Source organism: Teleopsis dalmanni, chromosome 2, assembly GCF_002237135.1.
Source record: "Teleopsis dalmanni isolate 2A chromosome 2, ASM223713v2, whole genome shotgun sequence".
Lineage (NCBI taxonomy): Eukaryota > Metazoa > Arthropoda > Insecta > Diptera > Diopsidae > Teleopsis > Teleopsis dalmanni.
The window spans coordinates 29,065,019-29,077,038 of record NC_051847.1 but is presented as its reverse complement, the minus strand read 5'-3'; the positions used below and the strand labels follow the sequence as shown (position 1 = coordinate 29,077,038).

Genomic DNA, 12,020 nt, shown 5'->3' with positions numbered 1-12,020 from the left:
ATCCTGTTAAATTTATTTTAAAATATAAATGAATAACTTCAGGTACTTTCTTATATAAATGACATTTTATTATTTCTTCTCTTTAATTGACTTCAATTTTATTATTTTAATTTTAACATTTTATTATTTAATTTTGCAATTGCGGTTTTTAAATTAAATTTAAGTTTAAATTTAAATTTTATCTCAAGTATTCAATTATGACGTCAATCTATATTATAAAAACATAACGATAAATTTCCTTATAAATACAGTTTAGAAAAAAACAGTTTTAGGCAATTATAACATTTTTCATAAGAGTTCTGTACTTTAAGCAGAGAAACTCAATTATTCTCAAGCCTTGAAGTTTTATTAGTATAAAACTAATTTATCTAATATAAGTCTTCCATAGACAGAATTTCTGAAAATTTATAAATAATAGATGAAATGTTGATATTAATACAAATATATTTATATTAATACAAATATATATATATTATATATCATATATATATATATATATATTATATATAAATATATATTTTTTTACATTACTATATGCAGATCAAAATATTTTAAGCAAATTAAAACGAAATGCTTTATTTTCTCATCATAATGATTTAAAATAGAGTTTGCTTGAATTTAAATGATTAAAATACTCATAATTATGAATCATGTTTCATAATTATTTTTGTGGTTTTATAAACCTTATACATGAATTTTTCTCCTTTAAATTAATGACTATTTGTTATATATTTGAAAAATACCATATTTAATTATTTAATATACAAAGTAAAGCATTATCAATTTCAATTTAAATTATACGATGTTATCCATTTAGTGGTTTTAAAATTAAATGTAACTAAAGCAGCATTGTTTGTGATTATCAAATTTTTACATCAATACATTGTTTGAACATTATTATTAATTAGTGTGAAATTTAACATCATTCAAATGCTATCTACAGAATATCTTAAAGTACTGAATCCTTTTCTGATAAATTTCAAAGACATGTTGGTACATAGCTAGCAACAGCTTGGTCATAGCTTGGTGGATGTTTTGAAGTGGCGTGAGCTTGATGAGTGCCCCCATAAACGTGAACCTTTGCGGAACCCCATAAATAAGTGCAGTGGTGACAAAAAATGATTTCTTACACCAGAGAAATTGCGCAACAAGGCAAAACAAGACGTATTGTGTGGTTTTTTATATCGTTCCAATGAAACCACATATTCCATATTCATTCATATTCATGTCGTTAATTTTAGGTTAAAGAACAATTAGTTGTGCATTTAGCTATAGTCATCACAATTGTCGGTTTGTGCTAAAATTTCATAATTTTGAAAAAAGTACGGGCCTCTCATACCTACCTCAGGCCTATATACTAAAAGACTAAGCCGTACAGCGACTTTTTTTGTGTGAAATTGTATTTTAACAGTTATTTGTTGATTTTTACTGCCTCAGTTTGAATATTTTTGTGTGTTGCTATATCCACCAAATGAAAAATCAGCCTTATCACTGAAGAAAAATCCATGCGAAAAATTGTCATCATTGTAGTTTAAGCAAATGGAGCAAATGCTCTATAGTTTAAGTCTAAAATTTTGGAACGTTTGCTTTTGAACGATTCTTTTTGTATAATCAAATGTTTTCATTTGATTTCAAATCAAATGTATGATAGTTATGTTAGACATATATCACTGAAACAATGTTGTCAAATCAGTACCAAGAAATGTATAACCTAATTATTTATTTAATAATAAAATTTTTAAATATATATTTGTATTTTATGGTATTTCAATTCTATTTTCGTTTTTATTATAGGTGAATTCTTATGTGCATCACGGTACCTGTTAGTAATACACTAAAACGTAACTTTAAGGTAAGTTTTAATTTACTTTTCAATTTGATTTATTGTTTGATTTATTTTATTTCACAATAATATTTTTAATGTTATAACTGCTACTAATAATAAGAGAGAAGTGCAGGAATAAATTCAATTGGGTTCTCATGCGTTATTTTAATTAAATTGTATATCAAAATGTTTTCTGTAAGAAATTGAATTAAATGCTTGGACAAATTCAGGCACGTGCGAAGGATTATACATATAATATTTATACTTGAACATTTATACTTGATCAAACAAAGAAAGTAAATATTTTGCAGAGGATGTTTAAAAAGTTCTTATATTATAAAGTTCTGTAAGTAACCAAAAAAGAAAGTACTTAAACAGTTTATAAGCTTGAAAAAATTTTACTAAAATTTTTTTTAAAACGTAATAAATGCAAAGAAGCGGTTCACGGTAGCGTATGAGCATTATTTGTTTGCATTTTAAAGGTATAAATAAAGTATACATACAATACATTTTTACAATTTTATAAACTTTATTTAATTTATTTTTCAACCTGTTTATTAAAATGTATTTTTTATATATTTTAAATCTGGCTGTACGTCTCTTCTTGTTAAATAATTAAACGTTTAATATATTTTATTATACTCTATATTTCAATTCCCTTGAGAATCAGCATCAGGATTACGATACGTCAACCTAAGAATGACTCTCAAAGAGAGTTGAAATATAGAGTATAATAAAAAATATTAAACATTTAATTATACAACAAAAAGAGACGTACAGCCAGATTAAAAATATATAAAAAGCTATATTGTTATTATTTAAAATATATCAATGAAAATATTCAATTATGAAAGACTATTAGAATCATATTTTATTATATACATAATTGAAAATAAAAATATTTAAGGTAATTGAGAAAATATTGAAGAAATACACTCAATAAGTCAATAAAAAAAAAAGAAGTGTGAATGGTTTTATATACAAAAAATCTTTAAGATATAATATATTTTGAATTATACAATTTATTCAACATTTGTTCTTTGTTTGTCATTGCTTATTTAACATAAGCGTTGACAATTTTAATTTGCGTAAACACAATTAATTATATTTTATATGTAATAAATTTTATTTTGAATTATTTATGACACTGTTCAAAGCCTTTTAACTTTTTAAAATTTCACATAAAATAATGATATGCTAATAGATTTAATATAATCAACTTTACGTCTTAAATAAGCAAATAAATGATTTAGTTTTTCGTATTGCACATCTAAGGGTCTCCACTTATGAGATAAAAGTTTATTGATGTTATTTACTTTTGATTTATGAAAATTCTTAATCATATTGAAAGATTTAAATTTAGAAAAATGAATAAAAATTTTTTTAAGTAATATGTTTTTATAATATTTCCATAAAATTTAAGTTGAGTAAGTGCACCTGAGCACTTTACTCTCTATTAACTGCGAGGTTTCTTCGCAGAGAGGTTAACCCCTCTCTACGCCTTAACTAGATTATTGTTTATCACTTCATCAGACTAAGCAATAATTGACCTCAGATCTGCATACCTCCCCGAGGAACCTGTAACCATTCTGAGATTCGATAACGCGGTGTTGATAAGCCTGTCAATTTTCGTAAATACTTGCAGGTTTCTATCCTTTATGTATTTTTTGATCGCACCAATCTTGTGGTCCCTGAGGATGTCATGGTACCTTGAAAAGTCGTTTCAGTATCTGTCTTATAATTTGTTTAATTTTGTCAATTAATTCAAAACTGTTATATAATATTAATTTAAACCATGGAAAGTATGATGTAATTTAAATAGGATGTATAAATCTACAACGAGGACCAAAGCAGCAATTACGAATTGAGATCTAAAAAGTGATCCAAAGTGGTCATGTGACCAGTAATCGTATATATACCAGCAAATGTAATAGACAACGTTCACGATGAATTGTGTGTCATGACTTCCGATGTGAGATACTGTTTAAATATATTAAATCTTTGCTAATTTTGTATGAACAGAAGAAATTGGAAAACAAGAAGAAGAATGAAAGCCCATTGTTAAACAGGCTTAGGTTCTACATGGATTGTATAGTCACGGATGATGATGATCATTTTATGCTTATATAAATTTTTGTTTACTATTTTCTAATTGTAGTTTTTCTATACGATAGATAAATAATTGAAAAAACTATCTACAATGAGTTCAAATTTAAGTTCAAAGAACTAATTACATAATATGTAAATTAAAGTATCACACATTGTAAATTTTTATAGTAAAATTATAGTTTAAAATACTTTTTAATGTTATGTTAAGTTTTGTTTAAAATTTTATTAAAATATAAATTTATAGTCAATAAAAGAGTAATATGTTCACTCGATATCTATATCGATATCTTGTTATATTGTCAATGTTTTTTTTGGTAACTATTTTCATACGTCACTGTAGGTAGTATCCTATTTCATTTAAATTTGCCATTTGCTGAACTCCAATTTTATTTGAAGTCAATTGAGTTTTTTGATTGCTGCGTATATATTGAGTTCATGTCAGTTTCGCTCCTTTGTGCAATTGACATTTTGACTTTCCCGACACTTTTAACCAGTTTTTTATATACATTATTTTTCCAACAATTTTAATATCATTTTTCTTTGTCTTTATTTTATTTTATTTTATTTTATTTTATTTATTTCTATGTCTATTATATTGTTTTATTTAGTTTTTTAACATTTATGCCCTTCCAAATATCCAAACATCATTCTTTTCATGGCGCGCGTGTGGGCATTATAGTCACTGTGTTACCTTTTTGATTGCGTAGTGCCCTTATAACATATTTAAGCACCTTGTATGAAAAAGTTTGGTAGTAAGTATGGGATTTGATGTTTGCGTTTGACGAAAACAAACTTTGACATCAATATTATATGAAAAATGAAAACTTTTAAATATGTATTATGTACCTGTTACTATAGTCGTAACAAAAAATAAAATAAAGAATTAAATGATATAATAATATTGTATAAAGAATAGTTCATTCATATAAGTGTTTTTAAGTACACTGAAAAAATTTTTTTAAAAATTATGCATGATGTACACATATACTATGTATTTGTTCATATATGGTATATGTAATCTTGCATCCTAATAAAATTTGAATTAAATGTAGTAAAATTTTTGTACTTGATTTTAATATGTAGAACTACTTTGATGTCAATTTTTAAATAAATAAATATTCTTCATATATTTACCTTCTAATAGTTGTGTGCACTTCAAGTAAATTGAAGACAGAATCATACATAAAATTAATTAACGAAATATTTTCTGTTATCTCGTAATTTGCGAATTGTTTTTGACGTCTCTTTCACAGCAGACGTATTCGAACACAGGTCATTTTAGGTAAATCACACGACTTGGGTGTATAAATTCTAGGTAATACTTACCAATGCGCATTATTTTGGTGTTTGAAAAGTATTCAAGTGTTTTAAAAATGTTTAAGATTCTATATTACAATCCTCCAGAACCTTCTTTTAGGATTCAATGGAAAAGATTTCTACCATTGCTCTGCAGGACTGTGTGGAAACTAGTTTCGAGTAATTTGGATAAAAAGCTGAAATCGAGAGGTTTAGTACATAAAAGTTTAGGTTTATTTATGCTAAAAGACATGAGCGTGGCAATAATAAAAAGCATGTAATCGCAAAATATTATTTATTCTGTAGATTGCAGATTGATACTTTACAATATAGATTAAATTATATTAAGTTTAAGTAAGATTTTGAATATAATACTAATCCAGTCTTTCAGAATTAATTTTCGTTAAATTCTTACTTACTCATATCAGTTTGTAGTTAATATTTATAAGATAAATAATATTAGAACGCTATACTATAACACATATAATATGTTATTTATATTTTATTCATATCTACTGTTTTGAATATTCGCAGCATTTTTAGTACATGGTTTTTCTAATAATTGTAATTCATGGGCTTCCTGGCACCCGAGATCGAAATAAGATTTTTAATTTTAAGAATTGTGAATTGTGTGAATTGTGTGTTTACCTAGCATAACTTAGTAAAACATTTTAAATATATTTCTAAAAGTAAATGTAAATAAATTAAATTTTTAATGTTTTGATCAAATTCCAATATATTGTTTGAATGTTGTCATTAGGTGTTGAATACGACTTTATTTAAAAGTCTTTCATGGAATATCTTATAGTACTTTTGAGATATATTTCGATGGGTAGTCGCTAAGTAGCTGCCAATTACATGGTTCTAATTAAACGGATATGCGTCAACAAGATCCTAAGAGTCAAGATTAAAGATTATTTGTACAAACACGATATTTTATGTAATCTCAAAAAAGAAGGTCTAATGGTAACAAATCCTATGATCTTGTTGGGTAATTCAAAATAACAAAATTTTTAACAGTGCGTAAAAGTTTTTCAATGCGAAAAGTTTTAACAGAATCCTGCTGTATGTACGCATATAAAAGGGAAATACTAATGTGAAAATTTTTCATATGCGAAACCAATTTATGAAATTATTTTTTTTTTTTTGCATATTTGATATACATGGATATTGTACCTACAAACAGACAAAGTACTTATGTAACTTAAGGTAAAAGGAGACTAATAGTGATGTCTGTTCATAATTTTGTGTTTTACATGTCATAAATTTGGTTGTTCCCTATTTTTTTTATTTGATTTGCTACTTTAATACTAGCAAATTTATTTCATTATTCTTATATGTTTTGTATGTCATAGATCAAAGTCGATTCCAGGATATTTTATTACATGAGTTGTCATTTAAATTGATGATTTACCCGTAATTTATACATATATATAAAAATACTTACAGGTGCTTGATATTTTTGAGTAGCTATCCTTAAAAAAATATTAATTTTTTTTTCTTCTCATTTTATTTATAGAATTTTAGTATTGGGTTAGTTCAATATTTTTAGGCAATTTTTAATTAAAAATATTAAATAGAAATTTTTTTCATTAATAAATATATTAAATTTTCTATTGTGGTAATACAATATAATTTATTTGAAATATATTTAAAAATGTTTACTTTTTGATGTATATTATACAGAGAGACATTTAAAAAAGTCAGGTGTATGCATAAATTTTTTTCGGCTTTTTGGTCAAGACAGCACCACATTTTTATTCGAAATTGGGCTCATCTTATATCATGTTAGAAAAACTGTTTGTCTTTTGCGGCAAACCATTCCTTCAACGTCCACATCCAAATTCCTCGAGATTGCTGAAGTGGTGCTCTACGAGTTGGATAGTGTGAGGTTACAAATGACTGCGAATTTCCATTCAAATGGAAACGTGATTGCAATTTGAAGTTCAATCACACCATGGTGGACCCATTTACACAGTTTATTGATCTTTCCAATTGTTCGTAAACGCTGCTGATTGTTTTTGATGATACATTTAATACTTTTGCCAATTGCTGTTAAGTTTGAGTTGGATCATCATTCAATAACTCCTGCAGTTGCTTGTCTTCGCACTCACCTGGTCTACCAAAGCGCTCACAGTCTTTCGCACTCACAGTAGAAATCATCTCTTTTAAATTAAATTTAATTTAAATTCTAATTCGTATATATGTGTTTACCATCACTGATGGTAAATGGAATTGGTTAGGGCATACTATCCGAAGTCCAAATAAATGGAACCCACAAGGCAGAAGACGCCCTGGTGCACCGGCTTTAACTTGGAGAAGGACAATTGAAAGAGAAATGACAGAAGCGCACTACACATAGAACGATATATGCAGAAAAGTATCTAACAAAGTGCGGTTTAAAAGTATCGTTGCGCCCTATGCCACACTAGGAAAAACGAATACTAAGAAGAAGATCTCTTAGTTAAACCGTAAAAAACTTATGTATACACTTAGCAGTATATATTATGTTCCTGACATTATTAGCATTTTCTATGTCTAAGTTAAACTACAAAAAATATATAACTAAAAAAATATTACTTTAGTTATACTTTTGATGCTTTTTTAATTGACAAATATATTTTCCCTACGATTTATTACCCTTTCTGGAATTAAATTTTTTTTTTTGGAGAAAACTCTTTAATATAATTTTTATCTAATGTTTTATATTAAAATCTATTTAGAATTAAATAACCTTAAAGTAGAAATAAATTTTTGTTTATTTCATCTAATTTTTGTTTTATATATAAGTGCATTTATACATAATTAATAAATGTAAAGCTTTCAAAAAAAACAAAAAAAAAAACAAAAATTCATTCATAAAATTCCTTACTTGCGTCTTGTTTCTCACACTCGTGATATATCTGCAAAGTGTTACCAACCCCGGTTATATACACCTACTACCCATAATTGTGATACCCTATCCAAAAGTTGTTGCAGATATTTACGCTGCGAAATGCTTGTTCACGGTAACGTGTCAACATTCTTGAATTCGGGAAAACTGTCTCCTCACTTCAGGTTTGCCTGTTGTTCCCTTTTCAACTTCAATTAGAAGCCCTAAAGATGTTTTCGTTGTACTTTTATTTATTTATTTTCTGTTGTTGTTGTTGTTTGCTTGTGTAACTTGGCTGTCATTTTTTGAGACGTGAAGCTACCGTTGCTTGTAAGTTTTGCCATTGCAAAAACGTCAGAGTTGCCGATATCACCGCCGGTCCTGGGGTCTTGGGGTTTTGTTGTATGTTCTATGTTGTTGTGTGCTGATGCGTGGGTTTGTATTAAATAAAATTGATTTTTATTAAGATGGAAACACTCTGCTGGTGCACGTTTGAAAAACGACACTTTTTTGGCAGTTGCCGGCGTTGGTTTGAGTAGGAAGCTTGTGGCGATACTCATATCATACTTTATAAGGTAAAAATAATTACTTTAAAGGATATATTGTCAGCCTGCCGTGTTGCTTGCGTTGCTTGTGTTGCTTATCTAATATTATTGTGTTTCAGTTTTATAATGTACACTTCTTTTATATTTGGTTATGGTATTTATTATATATTTTGTTGTTAAGGGAGATTAAACCTGGAAATGGTGTCTACTACATGGAATGTACAAAGGCATATTTAAGTCTAATTGTACTTAAATGGTGTACAAAATATCCTCTCTATTGAAATTAGTTTTCTGCTTCTTTTGTTTTCACTGTTGTTGTTGTCAAAACCAAGTGCCGGCATTGTTGCACGTAGTTAGAGTTTGAAGGGTGTAAGTGGGGAACAGAGCATGCCAATTGGGTGATTGAAATGTAATTAGGCATGCTTAATAGCTCAGCTTATTCTACTTAAATTTTGAAGGATATAGTATAATTTTAAATATTCTTGTCTTTGTTATTTCACATTTTTTGTTATTTTATTTTTCCTACTTACTGTTAATTCGACTGACGTACTTAGTTGCTTATATAGCCCATTATATAATATATGTATAATAATTATTTATTATTTGTACATATGTTTTTTTCTTGAAAAAAGAAAATAAAGCAATTTGCTTATTAGCATTGTTAATCTGTATTTACGTTAATATTAGGTTAATCTTTTAATGGCTTCCTTAAATTCAATTTTTTACATGAAACTTATTTTTGTAATGATAAGCTTTAGACAAATTTCCTTAATAGACATGTACATAATTCGATTTGTGTATTGGATTGCGTAGGATATTGTGGAAAATTTTTTAAATTTATTAAAAACACATTAATATAATATTTAATTTGCTCTGACCTGGGACAGTTTTTGAAACGAGTACATACTTTTAAACTCATAAACACAATTTATGTTTAAGTACTTATTAAATTTTTAGAACCGTATACTAAGAGGTTATAAAATTTTTTTATTTTTTTTTTAAATTTTTGTTTTTATTACTTATTTTTTTTTAAAATTTTTTTAAATTTTTTTTAAATTTTTGTTTTAACTTTTCGATGAGCTACAGTGAGAGACCACTTAAACCGAGGTTTTATAATTTAGTACAAAACGATTTTATATTCTGTAAGGGCCATGTCATATAAATTTGCAATTTTTGTTTACAATAAAATTTCAAAAATTGAGAATTAAAGAAAAATAAATGTCGATTTAAATTTGAACACGGTGACGAGGTATTATGTGCCTCATTATGTTGATTTAAACACTATTCCTAAATTATAAATGTAAGAATTTCCATTTATTAAGACCAAAAAAAAAAAATAGGACCAAAATAGTACTAAAAGTAGGAAATAGACAATTGTGATAAAAAACTCTCTGTGTAACATGCCGAAACGAACGTTAAATTCCTTGACCATTTGTCATATGACTGTCTGTAAAACCTGGTGATAAGATTATCATATAATTTACAACAAAAAAAGTTAAAATCATATATTTTGAACTTTACACTTTTTTTTTTAAATAAAATAGTTTTAAAACTTATTCTTTCAACTTTAATAAAGTGCCATTGGTTTTGCGGTGTTAACAGTAAAACGTTATGTAGCATATTCTTCCGTTTGTTGGTGTTAAGTTACTAATGAAATTATTACTTCCTGATAATGAAGTTTAAACTTTGCAACTACATAATTTAAGTAGAAGTAAATATTGGTATAACGATGGTACCTTATTTCGAAATAAATTTTTTAACTCAATATTGTATAAATAATTGAAAGGATAAAAAACAATTTCTATGAAGTTATATGTATAAATTTGATATTACTTTGACACGCTAGATGGAGTTATAAATGATGAAATTAAAGTGTTTATTTATCTGTATTATGACTTTTTATTGAGATTTGAGGATATAATTTAAATAGATTCTCTTAGAACGATATTTTTACTGACATGATCCACAACTAACAGCTAAAGAATAATATATAATTAAAGAAACTTAAAAAGGTGTCGAAATGGATTTATAATTCATTAACAGTTTGGATTAAATGTTATGTAGTGGAATCACAATTGTTCCATAGTGCCTGTACTTGCTATTATAACTGGTATCAGCGCATATACTTACTTACTTACTTAGTTGGCCATTACAGACGTGAGTTGTTGTTAGTCGCGTTCAGTAGCCCGATCACGGGCTTCATTTTTTGAATAATTTTTCTCGTGAATCTTTCTAACGTCTTTTCATCACTGTTGCTAATTCTCCAAGTTTCTGTAACATATAGTAGAACAGACATGTAGAGCGTTATTTTTGTTTGCCGAGAGAGTGACATTTCTTAATTCTACTACAATCCTACAGTTTGCAGAATCACCTTTTCACTTAAATATCAACTGTTAGGTATGTACTATATTTTGCAAATTTGCTGTAGTATGCATTTAGATAGCTCTCCGCCTCCAACTTTGAACAGCTCAGCCGGTAAATCATTTATACCTGCAGTTTTGTTGTTTTTGAGCTGCTTCTAGCTATTTTAACTTATTTTTAGTCGGGTGGTGGAACGATAATTTCATCGTTGACTATTGAAAAATCGGGATCAGCTTCGCTTTTAGAAACTACTACAGACATCACTACTGCTGCCATTTAGTACGTACGAGAAGTAACCCCTCCAAATATTAAGCATACTTTGGAATTTTACGCATATAATCCCATATTTCCGTGCATGCAGCTTCTGCTGCAAAAGTCAATAAAAAACGCAACAGCTTCAAATAGTGCACGTTTTGCATATCGCAACTGGTATCGTGTCTTACATAAATGCATTATGCTATTCACATGTGCATTTTATTTCTCGATTATAGCACGCCCAATTGTAGTGCAATCTTTCCTACTTGTGAGCATACAAGTGAGTGAAGTAAAGTATCTTTATACAAAATCAAAATACAAAAAATAAAAATCGGTTTCGCCAAGTGTGGTAATTGTTGTTGTTTCTTTATAGTTTTTGTTTTGCCAAAATGTTATGTTTTTATTACCATTTTTTTTTATTTGTATTGTATTTCATTCAAAATTATGTTTTACTTAGTTGCATTATAGCATCCGCAGTTAAAACGGTTTTGTTTTAACAGAAATATGACACATGCGTGGAAGGAAGATCGGACAAATGTTGCACATATGTGCAATATTGTTGTAGGAACCAATGTGTTTGCTGCTCATGTGTAACGTTATTGTCATTTGTTTGCCTGTTGCATTCAATGAATAACAAAAACAACAACTACAAATCTACCGCTTAGGGCGTCAAGCATTCAAGGACAATGTAAAACGTTTAATTTCTCAAAAGTATAGTCTGGGTATGTTCATTAGGATTCATACATGCCTCTAAGTT

General features: G+C 27.5%; 1 long non-coding RNA gene across 2 annotated transcripts in view; it reads left to right on the top strand.

Moving 5' to 3' along the window:
* Positions 1-12,020, top strand: part of LOC119678260 — a 74,626-nt gene that overhangs the window by 34,698 nt on the left and 27,908 nt on the right. For both annotated transcript variants that reach the window (XR_005252328.1, XR_005252329.1), the window contains exon 3: positions 1,795-1,852. This is a non-coding gene — a long non-coding RNA (uncharacterized LOC119678260). The remainder of the gene's footprint in view (positions 1-1,794; positions 1,853-12,020) is intronic.